At 34.8% G+C, this 18,955-nt stretch overlaps 2 long non-coding RNA genes across 4 annotated transcripts in view; one reads left to right on the top strand and one right to left on the bottom strand.

The window, feature by feature from the left end:
- The window catches only part of LOC105885836 (uncharacterized), a 406,927-nt gene that overhangs the window by 114,438 nt on the left and 273,534 nt on the right, over window positions 1-18,955 (top strand). The gene's annotated exons all lie outside the window — the stretch shown is intronic.
- The window catches only part of LOC142876362 (uncharacterized), a 99,125-nt gene that overhangs the window by 55,702 nt on the left and 24,468 nt on the right, over window positions 1-18,955 (bottom strand). For 2 of the 3 annotated variants that reach the window (XR_012923251.1, XR_012923253.1), the window contains exon 2: window positions 15,891-16,009. The exons of the other annotated variant lie outside the window; for it this stretch is intronic. This is a non-coding gene — a long non-coding RNA (uncharacterized LOC142876362). The remainder of the gene's footprint in view (window positions 1-15,890; window positions 16,010-18,955) is intronic. 3 annotated transcript variants of the gene reach the window in all.

Raw genomic sequence — 18,955 nt, 5'->3', positions numbered from 1 at the left:
ATTTTCAAGTCACTTTGACAACTGGTTGATTAGCAAAATTCTCATTAGTTATGATGCGGTGTGCATAACTCATGACCAATTGTGACTTCTTGTTTTTGCTACTGAGTTGGCTGAATCAACTGTTTTGTTATGTGTGGACCTTGCCAATATCAAATATCTGGATGAAAACTAAAAAGCTAAATTAAATGCACATTTTACATTTGTATCTGTTTTTTAGGAAGGGAGGACAGCTAAAATTTTAAGAATGTAACTTCTTTGTTCATTGATGGAGTTCTTGCATTATAATTTGAGATTTAAAAAAATTTCTGAGTATATGTCTTTTAACAGAAAGGATCCTGGATTTGTTGAAAAAGAAGGAAGTAGCAAAGAGTTAGCAGAGATAGGGAAACGGTAATCTATATTATTTTAGAAATTCTGTTTTAAAAAAAAACTGCCAACAAACATAGTAACTACTAAGGTTCTTGTACTCTAGATTTTGTTAGCTTTCACGGAGTCTTATCTGTAACTTAATTATAACAGAGGATGTTGACCCAGTAGGTCAACTGATATCTATTTGGCAACAGAATATAGAGATTTAGAGGGGAGCACATGATTAGAGTCCATGAATCTGGATTAGTCCTGATTGACACATATGAACTTGTGTGAATTTCACTAAGTATCCTGATCAGTGAATTGGGGATGATGTTAATATTGTCAAACTTAGAAAGGATTAAAGGAGATGGTGGGTGTTAAATAACCTTTGTAAAGTCTAATGTGATATTCAAGTGCTAGCTTGTATGGTACTTGAAGGATAGGAGCCACTATCATTTCTCATTTTTCAATTTGCTGACATTTCAAGCAGATAGAAACTCTGGCTAGAAATTGGTGACCCCCCCCTTTTCTTCCTGTTGAAAATAATTTCTTCTCATTCTGTTCACTCCATGGCTATTGCTTTTCCTATCACATTATTCTTTCCTATTTTTGCATTCCCTCCCCACACTCCAGGCATTGCATGATCAGTACTGTCTTTATCCTCTCAACAACTAAGGACTTCAGAAAAACCTAGGGTAGCTCTTTATCATCAATAAGTTAGGAACTTATTTCAGAGTGGATATACGAATAAAGGGTCAAAATTACTAAGAATAGATTCTGGGTGTTTTAAACCTACCATCTTGATGCCTATAATCCATGTATCCTTCTGCTACAAATTAAGTTTCATGAATTATTGTTTAAACAATGCAGCTTTGTTGTGCAGTATCATCTTAGGCATTATTAAGATGGCTTAATAATCCAACAGGACAGATCTAAAGATAATGAAAAATGGAAATCATTAAATACATTGGAATTTTAAATACAGAGTTATTTCTCCCAGAATATAGCACATGTGTTTTTAAAAATCATTTTTATATGGAATTTTATGCCATAAAAATAGCATTGGAGTAGAGCTTAAATCCTATGTAGTCTAATAAGAAATAGACTTAATAAAAACATAACATCCTATCACAGTGTTAAGCTGCTTAGATTCCAAGGAAATAAAATACTATTACAATAAATATTACAAGTTATCTTGAAAATAGATATTAAGTTTGCTTAGTATAATTAAATGTGGTGAAATGTGGCATTTGGGGTATCTCGAAGAAGTGGGAGGAAAGAACATCATTATTATTAAGGCAAAAATTATATCACTGGAGCTGACACAGATGGCTGTTGCTTGTGCCTGTGAGCATTATGGCTGGTATCCTGAATCCTCCACAAGCACTTTGCAGTCTTCCTTGGAACAGATGACAACTGCATTGCATGTGTCTCTTGCTTCGATGGTCCTCAAAAAGCCTTGCTTTTGATGTTGCACCCGGATTCCCTCAGTCCTGTGCTTTTGGTGCTGTCACTTGCTTTCCCATTTTTTTCAAGGGGTTTTATTATTTTAATTTCTCCTTAATATCTAGGGCATTTTTATGTTTATACTTGGATTGCTTTATTAAATATATTTAATAGGAAAAATATAGAAACTCAGAGGTATAGTATGATATATACCTATAGGGCAATGCATGTGGGTAGTAAATAGAGTAAGAATAAAGATGAGGCATATGAATGTTTTATGTATTCTTCTGTGGTCACTATGTTCAACTGGGTGGTGTTTTTTTTTTTTTTTTCTTTTGCATAGTGTTACTTGGAACAGAAAGTATAGCCATCCACTTTGTGAAAAATAAGTATGAGCTAGCATGACTTCTGTTATACTATTTCCCCCCTATTTATCTTTAGTGTATTACCAAATTCAGCCATTAAGTAATAAGCATTAAAACAGAAAAAAAAACACCCAGTACCGTTTTCTAAAGCATAAATTTCCCCCAATTTGAATGAAATTGGTTGTGTAGAAAGTCCATGCATCCTTTAAGAAACTGGACTAAAATATATCATTTGTAATTCATTAATCAATAATTTTTCTCCTCCTAGATGATGAGTTAAAAAATCTTCTCTGGGTAAGATGAGGAAATAAGAAAATTAGATATGGATGAGGGTCCTAAAAGAAAATCTATGCTCAGATACTCCCACCCTTCCCAGTAAATTCTTGAGAAGAGTCAAAGAAATGACCCCTCTGGATTCCCAAATAATAATGAGTCCATGGTCCAATCTACATTTAGAAACCTAGAAGTACCATGGCAAAGGAGCAAGATGGTAGAGTTGTCTGAAGGTAACTCAGGCAGTCCCACCAAGTCCTGTGACCCTCAAATAGGCGGGAAATGCACCTAGATCAGCATATGCTCTAGGAACGTGCAGTGGCGTGTGAGGCAGTGGACTGAAGTGAATGCATGTGATGGGTTCTTGGTGGTGGGTACCAGATTTGAACTTATGGCCAGAGAGCCAGCTCAAATGCTGACATCTCAGTGGATGCCAGTTTGGAGAGGATTACAACAGCTGAGATCCAGAAGGGATGATGTTTATATTTCAGTGGTTATGCAGACAGACAATGACAAAGGATGAGCTGGCTCCCCCTTGTTATTTATTCATTAAAAAGTTTATTAAGTACCTATTATGTTTTAGGCACTATTCTAGGCACTGTCAGAAAGTGCCTAGATTTGCATAAGCCTTTAGATGCTGCCCTGGAGAGTAAGAATAAAATTTCTGATAATTAGCATTCTATATATTACATATTATATTATCTGTGTCCCTTCTCTTACAATATGTACTCTAAGAGAGTAGACATTTTTACCATTCCTGTTGCTTGTAACAAAATTGAACACATAGTAGGTGCCTAGAACACACTTGTTGAAATAAACAAACGACTCAGGAATAATGAGACTATAGAAATAGAGATATGAATTAAAGATAAATAAAAATACTTTTTAAATATCTACATTGATGGCCAAAAAATTACCTATTAAGCCATAAAGCCATCTCTTTTATCTAAAGTAAGTCAGGGCCAGTGAATGAAAGCAGAAATTTTTTTGACATATATCTATATCCACCTAGTGTTGGGAAACAATATGCCCCATACACCTCATGAAGAAATAATCAATAATAATCATAATAACTATCTTTCCAAAATCAACTATTTCTTATACATACAGAAATCTCTGGAATAACATGTTTAGTGGTAGAGGTGGGAAGACTGTGTGTGTATGTGTAATAGTTCAGTGTGGGAGAAGCACCACTAGTGTGTGTGTCTTGACTTTGTTAGCTACACTTCCGCCACCCATCCCAATTACCATGAGTCGCATGTGGCTCTTATTATAGGCATCCGGTCCAATTGGAAATATGCGCTAAGTCTGAAATACACACTGAATTTCAAAGACTTACTACAAAAAAAGTAAAATATCTCTGTAATAATTTTAAAAATATTGATTTTATGTTGAAATGATAATATTTTGGATATATTGGTTTAAATAAAATATATTGTTGACATTCTTTTCATGTATTTCTATTTTTGAGTACTAGAAAATTGAAAATTTTGCATGTGGCTTATGTCATATTTTCCTTAGACATTGAACAGTGCTGTTCCAAACCATTTTGCTCAGATACATTCATTAGTCCCATCTCTTTCCATGGAGAAGAATATATTCTTGTCATATGTGCTGACGCTCTTGCTCCAGGAATTTCCTACCTCCAGTTTGACTTTCTTTTTCACTGGGGAATGAAAAGTCTTTGTGGACATATCATTTAATTATTCCAGATAAGCTCAAATAACTTCAAAAGTCCATCATTTCTAAGTCATAGGTCAAAGAAAAAAATTAATTGAATAACTGCCTTCATTTTATAGCTAGGAATTATATATGGTTCTTTATTCCTTAAGCTATTACTTTTATTCTGGTAGACATGAATTCTCTGTCACCATTTTAAACATGAAGTTAGTGATGAACTCACCAAAAGAAAGGTGTTTGCTTTTTCCTTGGGAATTATTTACAAATGAAACTTCTATTTATTTCAGAAGGACTCATGCGTGGGGTGGGTATATTATGATTAATGTAAAAGATGTTTACTTCTACGTTGTTTTCAAAGGCAACGGTAAGCAAATGGGGGGGGGAGGTTATAAAGATAGAATATAGATACCACAGGAAGTATAAATAATTCCAGACCTTTATAAAAGAAAAATATTCCTAACCATTGCAGGCAGGGCAGAAACTTAACCTCTTGAATGGCTGAACTGCTTTGTGTCTGATGTTGTCTATTCAGTTAGTTAAAAGGATAATTTCAAGAATTACATGGCTAACATGAGCATTTAAAAATTACATTTAGGAAAAAGGACTTATGTTCACCCAGGTCACCTAGGCGGGCAGACTATACTAATCAAATCGCTTTAATGATTATCGTAATTTCCATATCTTTGAATTTATGTAGCTTAAGTTGTATAATAAGAAAAGTATATTTGGAGAAGATCATCTGGTCTAACATGTTCATTTTAGCAAAGATGAAAACTAAAGAGGTGAGATTCAATGTTACATAACGATATAATGGGAACCTAGATTAAAACTAGGTTTTTCTAGTCCTTAGGTTTTTCCCCAGTGGAATCTGAAGGCAGGAAGAAAGTTCCAAATGCCTTATAATTTCCATTGCTTCAAGGACCAAGTCATATTTGAAAGATTAGTTTCTTGTTCATTCTTATTTTTCTTATAGGCTCTCAATATGATTGATATCTTTATTTAGAAACATTCCTAAGAATTTAAAAAATTGTATTTTGCAAGCAGCAGTTTTTCTAATTATTCACTGTGCCTCCCATATAGCTGATGCTTCCATTATAAGAAGTATTGGAACAAAAGTGGTGTTGGATAGATTTTTTTAATGTCTAGGATGAAATTGCAGAACACAATTGAGTCTTGACTTCTGGGTTTCCTTAGCAATATTCATGTGGGTAACTCTTTTTTCTTCTTAATTTAAACCCTTCCTTTGTAATAGAGATTGTCTTCATATTGCTTCATGGATAATTTCTAGGTTTCCTTTAGTGCACACACACAGAGTATATGTTTTTTTTCAAGTCATTGGAGTAGCTGCTAATGACTATTGCTGTCCTATTTATGCATTTTTGGATTTTTAAAGTTCTAAATCTGATTTTTCCTAATGTATTTTTTTTATTTCAGTGTATTATGGGGGTACAAGTGTTAAGGTTACGTATATTGTCCATGCCCCCCTCTCCCCTCGAGTCAGAGCTTCAAGCGTGTCCATCCCCCAAACGTTGTACATCTTACTCGTTGTGTTTGTATATACCCATCCTCTCCTCCCCCCTCCCACCTGCCCGACACCCAATAAATGTTATTCCTATATGTCCACTTAGGTGTTGATCTGTTAATACCAATAGTTTCTCACAGAACCTTCCTTCTAATTTGGTTTTCTACATGGCTTCATATTTTTCCTTCCCTGCTCCAGGGAATCAGTATATTGTCACTGAAATTAGAAGAGAAAAAGAGTATATTCCTCCAAATGTATCCTTATTATTGCTCCTAGAATCAAATAATTTATATTTACTTCTATTTACCAAACATACTAAATGTCTATTATGTGTAAGACAGTGTGTTTGATTATGTGAAGGCATGAATGTTAATGATGCTGTTAAGGAATATGGATTTATGATGGGAATGATACAATATGTATTTTCTTTGCAGAGGCTGAAAAAGCATATAACTCTTATATTTTTATTTCTTTTTGCAATGAATTCAAGGAATTTTATTAGAATGCAAAGTATTTTTTTACTTTAAAAATATATTTTATATAGTTCAAATTTCATTATGTATACATACACACACACAAACTCCCCCACCCCACTTTTAAACTTTAAATTAGTAAAGAATATTGATCATTCTAAAAACTTACACTAAGATAAAGCATTGCAGCCAAATGTTTGTCACATACTGTATGAAACAAGCAAAAATTAATAAAAGAAAACATGCAAATTTAAGTTAACACATTAAAATGTGTGATTTATATTTAGAAGTTACCACAAAGACTGGACATGCTATTCTGAAATTATTCAAAGCTTTCATCACAGAAGTGATTTACTCTTTTTAAATATGCAAAGACATTTTAATTTGCAACCAGGTCTGAACATGTTTTTAGTTTTTTAAAATTTTGTTTTGTTTTGTTTTGAATTACCACCATTGCCTGTAGCTAAAGATGGAAGATGGGAAGACTGAGTTGTTTTATGATGATGCCTTTTCTAGAGTTAAAATTGCATTGAGGCAGCTTGATAACTGTGCTTAATATGGAGATTTTTATACTATTTTCATTTTACCCCTGTTAAGTAAAACCTAATGGCATATGAGGGCTGTTGGAAAGTATCCAGCCATTGTTACTACTGTTTTTCATATTATAGGGCTGGATACTTTCTGGGCATCCCTCATAGAGTTATTGCTAACCAAAAATTAAAATAAGAGTTTCCTAGTTTTGCTTTCTAAATATTTTACCATCTTGTGTATATATATATATATATGTATATGTCTGATATTTATCTAATATACATTTTATTGAAATGTTGGTTTTTAGATGAAATACTACATAGCATATATACATATAAGTTAAATAGCTACAGTACCTGTTCATAGATTACAGCTTATGTTGACTACTTAGGAAATCTAGTGGAGTCTATGATCTATCATTGTGAAGAATATGTTTTCATTCAAACTTCAATCAAGCAATTTTGTTCTGGACCCAGAATATAACATTTCTCTTTTTAAACTCCAGGGAAGAATGAGTAACAAACATTTCATTGAGAAAAATAGGCAGGAAATGCAGAATATTCAACCTAGATTTGGAAAGCTACAAGATCACATATCCTAGAGGAAAAACCACTCACAGGACACAAGTAGTAGTTATTTTTAAGAGCAGAAAGGGGGAAACGAAAGTTTCCTTAGAGATACAATTGATAAAAACTCAGAGCCTAAAGTTAAATATAAGCGATTTATCTTTTGAAAAAGGAATTTTAAGGCAGTAAGTCCTCTGACACAAGAAAATGATGTATTAGTGTACATTTTGAGACATAAACAAAAATTAACCAAAATTAAAAGGTCTAAGTGGAAGAATCAAGAACAAACCCAAAGAGTATTCTTTAGATGAACCAAGGAGTTTCATTAGGTCTCTAAGAATAGAGATAGGGTATTTATTATACAACCTCATATTCATTTATATTTAGTTTTATATAATTATCCTAAAGTCAAGTGTTTAATAAACTATACATAGTTTTCATTTCATAAAGGGGTTTTAATCACTCCCATACCTCCATAAAATCTTGAATCAAACAGCCCTCTAGAGATGAATGGGCCCAAATGACTACAGCAATTCTAACAGATGGCCAGTTAGATTTTATAATATTTGCTGAGATGTCTTGCAGCTTTTAAAAAAGTACTGAATCCATTTATTATTTCCTTCTAATCTTTATGGAGCCAATTAAATGAAATATTTGACACAGGAGCCCTTAAAGTAAACCCAGTTATCGGATGACAGCAATCAAAACAGGAAAGTCTAGGTAGCCCTTCTGGGACCCAGAGATATGGTACCACATAGAACAGAGCAGTGCCTCTAGGTTTGATACAAGGAAACAGCCAACCAAGGGGAATAATCTCATCTCATCTCTGATCGGTTGTGGTTGTGTGACCAGCTTGGATTTCCATTATCATTATCGAAGAGAAAACATGTGAGAATAGAAAAGGTTCTCGTTTTAATATCAAAGGCCCCCCACCCCACCCCGTGTGGTTTTGCTGTGGTTCCTCTCAAGCTGCTCAGCTGCTCACCCAGGCCCTGTGCATAGAAGGGAGGAAAGCGTCAAATTGGCCAGTTCATCTATTTACTCTTATATAAAACTCTCTGACCATGTCCCTTAACATTTTGTTTTGCTTTATGTTTGCGTGATGAATTTACTTGGCCTTTTTCATGTTGGTCTAATGTGAAAACTTGCATTTTCTTCTTCCCCTTTATACACAACATATAATTTCACCCAAATAGTCACATCATGGACTTTTATTATATCCAGGAAAAATTCTTAATTGTTTTTGTTTCCTTCTAGTCCATTCATCTAATATGAGGCAGGCCAAAATGTAAAATGTTTGCTTGGTGTCTGACCAAAAAAAATTATTTAATTCATTTTTTATGACTGGATAGTTCATGTGCAACTTACAGATGTCAAATGACACAAAAAGGTATAAACTGAAAAAACATGCCTTTCTCCCATTCTCATAACACAGTTGCCCATATTTCCTCTCCAAGGGCAGCATTCTCTACATGCTTGTCTGAAACTTGCTTTTGTTTAACATTGTATCTTGAAAATTGTTTCTTATCAGTCTATAAAGTGACCTCATTCTTTTAATGGACATAGTGCTGTCTTCTATAGATATGCGTTTTATTTTGACATTTTTTAATGATTCTCCTCATATTTTGCATTAAAAATAATGCAACACAAAATATTCTTATACAGGTGTCTTGTAGCTTTTGTACTCCAAGCTATAAAATGAGGAAGTCATCATATTTAGAATACCTTCGACCTCTTTCCCCTTCTTTAAACTTTTATCTATGACATTTCTCACGGTTGGATTTATGGCATTTACATTATTTCTTTAATAATAATCCCTACATTTGTTCTAGTCTTAGTTTTACATTTAACTGAACTTAGCACTCACCATAGTCCTTTTGCCATTGTGTCTCCACTCACTCCTCAGTTGCCTCAAGTTGCTCGTTTAAATAGTTTCTTCCAGAGATCATCTTGGGAACTGTATTCCCCAAGATATTGTACATTTAGTGTTATTTGTCTACTACCTGCATACATAAATAACAGTGTGAATGGTAATTAAATTCTTGGGTCACACTCTGTCAAGCTCCTTGAACACTTAATTTTTCTACTGAATTTCAGCATTGAATGCTGCCATAGAGAAGGAAGTCTGTCTGATATCAGTCTTATATTTTTTTCTGATTTAAGTGACTTGATCTTGCCCTGGCTACCAAAATAATTCTTTCTTTATCTTTGGTGTCCAACAAATCTATCAACCTTAGTATTATTATTATTTTTTTATCATTTACTGGTTTGTTTGCCTTTGGTGAGACAGAGAGTGCTTTTTGTATCTGTGAGTTTAAATCTTCTTTTCTTTTAGGAAAGTTCCTGAATTTTATTTTTGTATATTTTTCCTGTTATCATTTAACATTTTTTTCTTTGTGGAATCCTTCAATGCAAATGTTGTATATCTTTTGCTTTTTATCTACATGTATCATTTTTCTTATTATTCTTTTTATTCTTTTATTAGTCTTTTGTCTTCTATGTCTTTTACTATATAGTTGGTCACATCTGTCTAATATCCTTCCTGCTGCTCCCAAAGTGACCTTATTTTCTGTGATAAGCTCAGTTTTCTTTCTACCTCTTTTCTAAGTTGTGCCAGTTTATATTTTTCTCTTTAGTTGCATTGTCATTCATTTATTCAAATAAAAATATATGTGGAACACTATATGCCAGGCACTGTTCTAAGGGCTAATAATAGAGCAGTGGAAAAGAAGACAAAAATTTCTTTTTGGTAGAGTTTACATTATAGTTGGTTTTTGTATCTCTGCTATGATCCTGTTTTATAGAAGTGATTACTTCATTGATTTTCTACAAAATCATCCAATATTTTGATCTGATCCATGAGAGATTATTCTTTTTTTTTTTTATCAAATTATAATGATTCTTTTGAGCTTCTATATCTTTTTTTTAAATTTTTTTTATTTCAGCATATTATGTTGGTACAAATGTTTAGGTTATATGTGTTGCCTTCCCTCCCCCCCTTTCCCCCCTGGAGTCAGAGCTTCAAGTGTGTCCATCCCCCAGGCAGTGCGCATTACACTCATAATGTATGTATATATCCATCCCCTCCTCCCCCATCCCATCTGCCCGATGCCTGATAAATGTTATTTCTATATGTCCACTTAGGTGTGGATCAGTTAATACCAATTTGCTGTTGAGTACATGTGGTGCTTATTTTTCCATTCTTGGGATACTTCACTTAGTAGAATAGGTTCCAGCTCTATCCAGGAAAATAAAAGAGGTGCTATATCACCATTGTTTCTTATAGCTGAGTAGTACTCCATGGTATACATATACCACATTTTATTAATCCACTCATGTATTTATGGGCACTTGAGTTGTTTCCACATCTTTGCAATTGTGAATTGTGCTGCTATAAACATTCGAGTGCATATGTCATTTTTATAGAGTGTCTTTTGTTCTTTTGGGTAGATGCTCAGTAGTGGAATTGCTGGATCAAATGGTAGATCTACTTGTATCGCTTTAAGGCAGAGGTCCTCAAACTTATTAAATAGGGGGCCAGTTCACTGTCCCTCAGATCGTTGGAGGGCTGGCCTATAGTTAAAAAAAACTATGAATAAATTCCTATGCACACTGCACATATCTTATTTTGAAGTAAAATAACAAATGGGCAAAAACACCCGCATGTGGCCCACGCGCCGTAGTTTGAGGACACCTGCTTTAAGGTATCTCCATATTGCTTTCCATAGAGGTTGCACTAGTTTGCAGTCCCACCAGCAGTGTAAGAGTGTTCCTATCTCTCAGCATTCACGCCAGCATTTATTGTTTTGAGACTTTTTAATAAAGGCTATTCTCACTGGAGATAAGTGATATCCCATTGCAGTTTTGATTTGCATTTCCCTGATGATTAGAGATGGTGAGCATCTTTTCATATGTTTATTGGCGATAATTCTGTCTTCTTTTGCAAAGTTTCTGTTCGTGTCCTTTGTCCACTTTTTGATAGGGTTGTTTGATTTTTTCTTGCTGATTTTCCTGAATTCTAAATAGATTCTAGTTATCTGCCCTTTATTGGATGTGTAGCTTGTAAAAATTTCTTTTGAGTACAATTTTTCTATTTTCTCCCTCCTTTAAAAAAAACCCTTTTTGTTAGTATATTCTTATACAAATGTCTATTATGGGTCCTTTTATTGCTCATTTTTGAATAAAATTAATTTTTTCTAGACCAATAATTTACATATTTACATGCATGCTTTTTTTGTTTTGTTTTTTGGTATGGGAAGGAGATATTAGACCCATGTTCTAGTCCAGGATCAGCAATTATAACTAGTAGTTCTAATATAGTCCGTAGCCTTTTGGGGGGGGGTACAGTCTGTGAGCTATGAATAGATGTTACATTTTTAAAGGATTGTAAAGGAGGAGGAGGAGAATAAGGAAGAGGAGGAGACAGAGCAGGAGAAGGAGAAACAGCCAGCTACAGAATCTCTATGTGGCCCACAGAGTCTAAAATATTCGCGGTCTGATTCTTTACAGAAAAGTTTGCTTATCTCTGTTTCATGAAACACAATTCTTCTTATGAAACAAAATGATGTGTTAATAATTTTGTTAACCTTTTTTTATTCTATGAAATTGAGATTAGCACTATTAAGAAATGCCTATAAATCTTTGTTCTCTAGCTTGCCTGAGAAATAATCTGCTTTCTTCAAATATGTGTGTGTGTGTGTGTGTGTGTGTGTGTGTGAGAGAGAGAGAGAGAGAGAGAGAGAGAGAATGTGTTATCATTTAGCTCTTTATTCCCTACTTCTAGAGACAATGCCAAATTTTGTCAAGGAAATGTCTTGCTCCCAGCTCATGTACCATTTTTATTTACTCAAATGAAAGATTATTGATGTTGCTCAAAAGTATATGTCACTTGCTTTGGAGAATAATGCTCTAATGCCTTTCTTGTCCACAGCAAGTTCTGTGGATTCTTCCTCCACTTATTTTTGATTTTGTACTACATTTTTCAGATTTTACTCACATATTGTCATTTGACTTACAGATGTCATTTAGTTCCTTCAAAGGTGGACTTTGGATTTCTATTTCTTGTGCTCTGTGTTGTATTTGTATGATTGTCCAAAGGAGAAGAGGAAAACACCTACATTAGTCCCATATTTTAAAACAAAAAGTTTAGTTTTTATAAACATGACTATATCTTTATCTTGGAATATGTTTCCAGGAAAGTTTCAGGAATAAAGATAGGGAACTAAAAGAGTACAGATGATAGAAATGCAATTTGTTATTACTGTGATTGAACGGTAAATTCTTATCAGACTGCCTCATAAATATCCAACAAGACACAGTGCCATTGTGATTGCATACCATGGAAAATCCATCAGGGTGCTGTGTGGTTGGCTAATTAAACTCTACATCATGATTTAAGCAACTAAAAGGATTATTTAAGAAATATGCAAAGGACTTCAGTATTCTCAAGATTGAGGATAAAGAGACTTGTTAGGTAATTCAGCAAACCATCAGTGCCTACTCTATATAAGGCACTGTGCTAGGTGTAAGTTTATTCCTGTACTTAGCATCATGAAGATCATTTACATTCTACTCAACCAAAGCCAAAAGAAAATGGTTTCATCTAGAGATGTAATTGATATAAAATGAATCAGTTAAAGTGAGAAGTAAAAAAAAAATCCATATAGAGAAAAACTGGCTTTTTGAAGTAATGAGGAGCATGGGAGTAAATAAGATAGTGAAACTATCATGACCATTAACTTTTCTTCTAAGGCTCTTGACATCTATAGAGAAAAATTAAAATAGCTAGATGAGTCCATTTGAAAGTGTAAATGAAAAAAAAAAGAGAGATTAAGTTCATATTGGAAGTTTGCTTTAGTTGTCTTCACACATATTAACCTACACAGTGAAGTTAAAATCCTTTAAATTTCAGATCATGGATCTTACTTGAAATCATCTGGGCTTAGCTTAATTTTCAGCATTTTGCAATTGTAACGTGTTTCCAATATAATTAAAAAGTAAGTTTGTTCTGTGTTCTTTTTCCCCCCTCTCATTTTCACCGAGGACATGAATTCTTAAAAAATTTGCATAGTAACATTTACTTTCTTTTCTGCTCCATGAAGGAATATAATTAAAAAGGTGAAAGGCATTGAGCTGATGGTTCATAATGCACTGATTCATAATAGTGTATTAGCATTCTGATTAAAATAAAATACCTAATGAAACTGGAGAAATATTTCATTCTCACCCTTCTCATTATATGTATGGTGAGTTCTGAGATTCGGGCAATGTTGCAGCAGAGAGGCTATCATAAGTGAATGCTGCTTAGGAAGCTATTCAATGGGAGTTTTTAAACAGCTGTTCCCAAGCTTCATTAAGACTCATTATGAGTTGTCATGTAATGGAGAACTTATATTTTTTGATGATCTCTGCATACCAGTAAAGATAAAAGTATGTCTTAAGGCAGAACTAAAAAGAACAGAAGTTGGTACATATTAAAAATAGATTACTAAAATGCCCTAGTTAGCTGGCACAGACCTTAAAAGCTCAGTACAATCATTCAGATTTAAAGGGAAAGATAAAAAGTGACTAAACTCACTGAGCTTTTAATACATCAACGGTTATATTTTAGGAAAAAAACTCTATTCTTTTATATGAAAGATACCTGGGGGCCCTGGAGATTGATCTGCACCTCTCATGATGGGAACTCAGAGAGCTGGCGTGGCCATGCCTGAGAGAGGCATCCTGATGTCTTTTCTAATTGTTACTTTGCCTTCAAGTGCAGGTGGAGTCATATCTTCCCTTTCACCCCAGACACCTTTCTCACACCGCACAAAGTGAAAGGCTGTCTCAATTCTTGGTCAAAGCATGAAGGTCATTGACACAGCTAGTTCTGCATCGACAGGGACCTCAAGAATTAATATATACATAGAATGGACTTTTAGGAGAGCAGGGGATAGGAGAAATTGGTTTAAAGTGTTAGAACTGTTTTCACAGGGCAAACACATTGCTTTTTAACTTAGATTATCATAAAAGTAGTAAATCTTTTTAAAGGGTACTTTTATACTTTATGAAAGGTAAGAAAACATGAAATATCCATATAAAATATTACCATTGCTGTTAATTGAAGTAGTATTGTGGAGTTGATGGAAATTAATCATGGTGGCTTTAGCACCCCAAACCACTGCCTAGAGCTGCCAACTCTTCCATCTCATGTAGCACTTCCTAACAATAAGCATAATCACCAGGAGAACCCTTGTGTGCCTGTGTATCAATGTCTTCATGTCTTCATGTCATCCACACCCCTCATTCTCATACCTAGTCACATTCATACAGAATGCTGTATCCCTCAGAAAAATTGGGGAAATGCCAAGCTAATGGTTTTCCTCCTTCCTAGTCGTTTTTTTCTAGGAAGAAGAGACAAAGTGTAGCAAGCATTAATAAATTGCACATTTGCCAGTAGCAAGCAGAAGAGCAGATTGCCATAAAGTTCAAGACTGGTCAGAAAAAACATTGCTTCATGACAGGGATCCAGATAGGAAAGTGGTATGGGAAGAATGTTTGGGAAACTAATGAATGCAATTTCATGTAGTCACAAATATTGCAGAGTGCTGAGAATGAGAGCTGCCATCTAACAAAACTTGTAGGGGCAGTGTAAGGAAAACCCAGATTTATGTGCATAGAAATCTAGAAAAAGTATAATGTCTCCTTTATTCAATATTAGTGTAAAAGGGAGAGAGCATTGGTGGGGAAGAGGGTGGCTCAATGAGCAAGGTGAATAAAACAGAAATGGGTCAGGAGAAAAGAACATTTTGCTCTGGTACGAGGGTTATCATCAGAAACAGAAGCAATAGTATCTATTGAGATATAGATGTAGATATAGTTATAGATATAGATCTATAGGAAGAAATTTATTATGAGGGATTGGCTTACATGATCCTGGAAGCCAAGTCCAAAGATTTGCCTTTTGCAAGCTGGATGCTCAGGAAAGTCTGTGTTGTAGTTCCAGTTCAAGCCTGAAGGCCGAGAACCAGAGGAGCCAGTGGTGAAAGTTCCAGGTTGAGTATGAAGGCCTGAGAACAAGGACCACCAATGTTGATGTCACAGGGCAGAAGAAGATACGTGTCCCAGCTCAAGAAGAGACAGTGAATTCACCCTTCCTCTACCTTTTTGTTCTGTTTGAGCCCTCAATGAATTGGATGATATGCACCCACATTAGTGAAAATGAATCTTCTTTGCTCAGTCTACTGATCAAATACTAATCTCTTCTAGAAGCACCCTCACAGACACATTCAGAAATGATACTTACCAGCTATCTAGGCATACCTTAGCTCAGTCAAGTTGGCAAATAAAATTAAACATTATAGCTATGTTCTTAAAAATATGCTCAGATTGTAAACTTTTTGTTTCTAAAAACTTATTTTTTCAAGGTAGCTAATTAGTTTTGTCAGTCAATTGTGGAAAACCAGATTATTGAATGATTTCATATTTGATAGTCTTTAAATCAACATCTAGATATTATGAGTAGGTTTGTTAATAATTTGGAGACATGAGGAGAATTAATTATCATCGGTCGCCTATTTAATGTACTGAGGAGTTCTCCATGTAGGATATTAGCTTTCTATTCTAATTACTCTTAACACTGTTCATAGATCAATTAAAGCGGCAAATGGCAATATTGCTATTATAGTTTGGGATGATCTACCTGATTCTGGTGCAGCAAATCCAATGTTCTCCCTCACAACAGGCTTCCTCTGTCTCCATAGAACTTTGGATATTATCTGCAGTTTCAAAAGATGCTTTCATATCTATTATTTCACAAGCCTGTGAGGAAGATAAGGCCGGAATTACAATCCCAATTTTATAGATGAGGATACAGGTCAAAAAGGCTACATGAATTGGGCAGGCCACGTAGCTAGTTAGTAGCTGACCTAAGACTTCAACACAGGTGTTCTGGAATCTAATCTTGGGAACATGTCCTCTCCATGAGGACAAACTGCCACATACCTAATTATAGAGAAAAGTCCTAGGGAAAAGATGAACTGTTTTGGTCAATCTGTTTTCTAGGTTTGCTGGGAAGATTTTTGAGATCAAACTTGGACTGAAGGTAATTAATTCCTACCAATAAAACAGCCATATCTCAGAAGTTCCTACAGCTTTTTTTTTTGAAGTTATGTTTTTTTAAATTATTTCTATTTTAAAGAAATTGACCGTTAAATATACCATGTTTCTAATGTAATGCAAAGTCTGTATGACTAGCCTTACATGTGAAAAGATGACAGGCAGTTTAGCTTTGCTACACAGATTCTAGTTCTGTCTTGTAATGGATGGTGCCACCTTAGTTTTATGCTGCATTTCTCAATGTTCCTAAGGATTTAACAAACGTGCATGGCTATGTGAATGACCTGTTCTCCCCATGAAAGATGGTAATCATGCTGTGGTGACAAAACCATGCAATCAGTTTTCAGAAAGGATCGTCTCTATTCTCCCGGCAGCTACTGAAATAGGAATGGAATAAAACACAAAGGACTTGGCTAAATTAAAATAGGACTCAGATGCTAAGAGGTCATGTCCTTCCAGTATATGTTTTTGCAAGTATCGTCCCTAAAGGTTATCATACAGGACTTTTGCTGCTTTAAATAAGTAGAAGTTGAAATGACTTTTCTTTCTTACATATCATGTCAGTGTTTTCTTTGATGAAAGAAAGTGACTGTGTTGCCATGCTGTTCCATACAACCTTTATTTCTCCACATGACAAGCTCTTCCTTTGATTCCCCATGTAATTCAAACTTCCATTTTGATAATCCTTGAGGTCAGGAGCTGGGATTCAGATAAATGTCATTTAAATGTAGTCGGTCATGGGTCATTCACAGGAATACGTTTTGTTTCCTCTTTATACTATTTGACTCAGTATTAAAGATGTGATTTGTTCTCTGTGTTTTCTCTTCATTTTAGTGTTACATACTGTGTTAATTTTAAATATGAGTATCACAGAATATGGCAGGAAACACAGAATTTAATGTGAATGAATTTAGGGTCATAGGCTCATGAGCCAGACCAGCCTTTGCCTAGATATTTTCAGTAGAACATTAATTCTGTGGCATGGAAGGGACAGGTGGAAGAAAGGATATTTGGGAAATGCCACTTGCCTCCCTTTGGAATTCATAACGTACATTAACATATTAATGACTCTGAGGCTTCCTAGAATAGACAATTTTGTTCAGCTTTGTGTAATATAATCCATCTTAAGTTCATTTCATTCAATCACACATATTTCATTGAACTTCTCTTATAGACCAAATATTCTCCTAAGTTCTGGAGATATTACAAGGAGGATTTTAAAAATGTAAAATTTCTTGCTGTCATGGAGCTCACATTCCAGTGGGGGACACAGATGATAAATAAATCAATAAATAAGTGAACTAAATAGTATGCCAGATGGTACAAGGTACTGTGGAACTAAATAAAGGGGATGAAAAAGTGGGGGTGGAGATGGGAAAGTTGAATATTTATTTGACTACAGACTCTGCATGGTGCCTGCTTTTCAAGGCCTTGTGGAACTAGACGTCTATGGAAAGTACTTTGGATTCCACTTAGTTGCACACTCAGCCTGGATCCTTGGGCAGCTCGCTTTGCAGATCCATGCTTCATGTTTCTTTACAGAAGATGATTTATTTTAAAAATACTCTTCATCCCAACTGTATTTTTCCAAATTTGACTAACAATACCTACAATATGTGAACTAGTGCTTATCTACTACTTCAAAAATTTTAAACTAGCTTTGTCCTTTTGGGGAATTAAATAGACAACTAAAATTTAGATTAATAACCACTAGATGTCGGTGTTAACATTGGGTAACAGAGATGATCTCACTATCTCCTCAGCAGGCTTGGTTGCTAATTTGCAGCATACTTAGATATTAAAATATCTCTCTAATTTATTAAAATATAGCTGTATAACTTTTATAAGCAATTCCTAGATGACAAAGAGAAATGTAAATATAATTTGGAACAAGATTTAAAGAAACGTAAGAATTTAGGCTTTTTTACCTATTAAGTTAAACAGTTTATCTAAACACATTCTCTGTGATAGTTCCTCAATGTTAGTTAATATAATCAAGAAACGTCTATTAAGCAACTGTTATGTGTTGCTAAGCACCAAGGAGGGTAAAATCAATAAACTACTGTCCTTCAAAACAAGGGTAGTTAGTGATAAGGACAATATATGTGATAAGGACAATATATGTTAGAGACACAGATGACAAGCATGCCATACAGACAAAGGAGGAGGGAGGTGGAAGAGTGATGGGACCAGCTTCCCAGACAATCCGGAGGCAATGGGAAGGCCTGACTCACATGGGGACAAGACTGGGGGCATCAACAACTAAGGAGACTTTTGTAAGAGTTCAGGTAAGAGGTGAAGAGGTTGGCAGATACTTATACCAGCTTACTTCACAGAGAAATCAGAAGCCATTAGCGATAGTAACTCCTTGAATTTTATCATTAAATCTGTAAAACTACTTGCATATTGATCTAGTTTGCCTCCCTCTCTTTTTCCAGTGGCATAAGTACCGCTTATCCTATGCAATGTGAGCATTTCTGTCTGTGCTGTAGCCCCTCTCCCCTTCATCCTGTGCAGTGCCTCGTGGCTCCAAGTATTCTGAATCTTTGCTATCTCCCTCTATCTCCAGTTCTTTTTGATCAGAATTTGCATATGCTGTATTATCTCTAATATTAAAAAAGAACTAACCAACCTCCCAATCCACCAACC

The sequence above is a fragment of the Microcebus murinus genome, chromosome 15, assembly GCF_040939455.1.
Source record: "Microcebus murinus isolate Inina chromosome 15, M.murinus_Inina_mat1.0, whole genome shotgun sequence".
Classification (NCBI taxonomy): Eukaryota; Metazoa; Chordata; class Mammalia; order Primates; family Cheirogaleidae; genus Microcebus; species Microcebus murinus.
The sequence above is the reverse complement of the archived record's forward strand: the minus strand, read 5'-3'. Positions and strand labels throughout refer to the sequence as shown.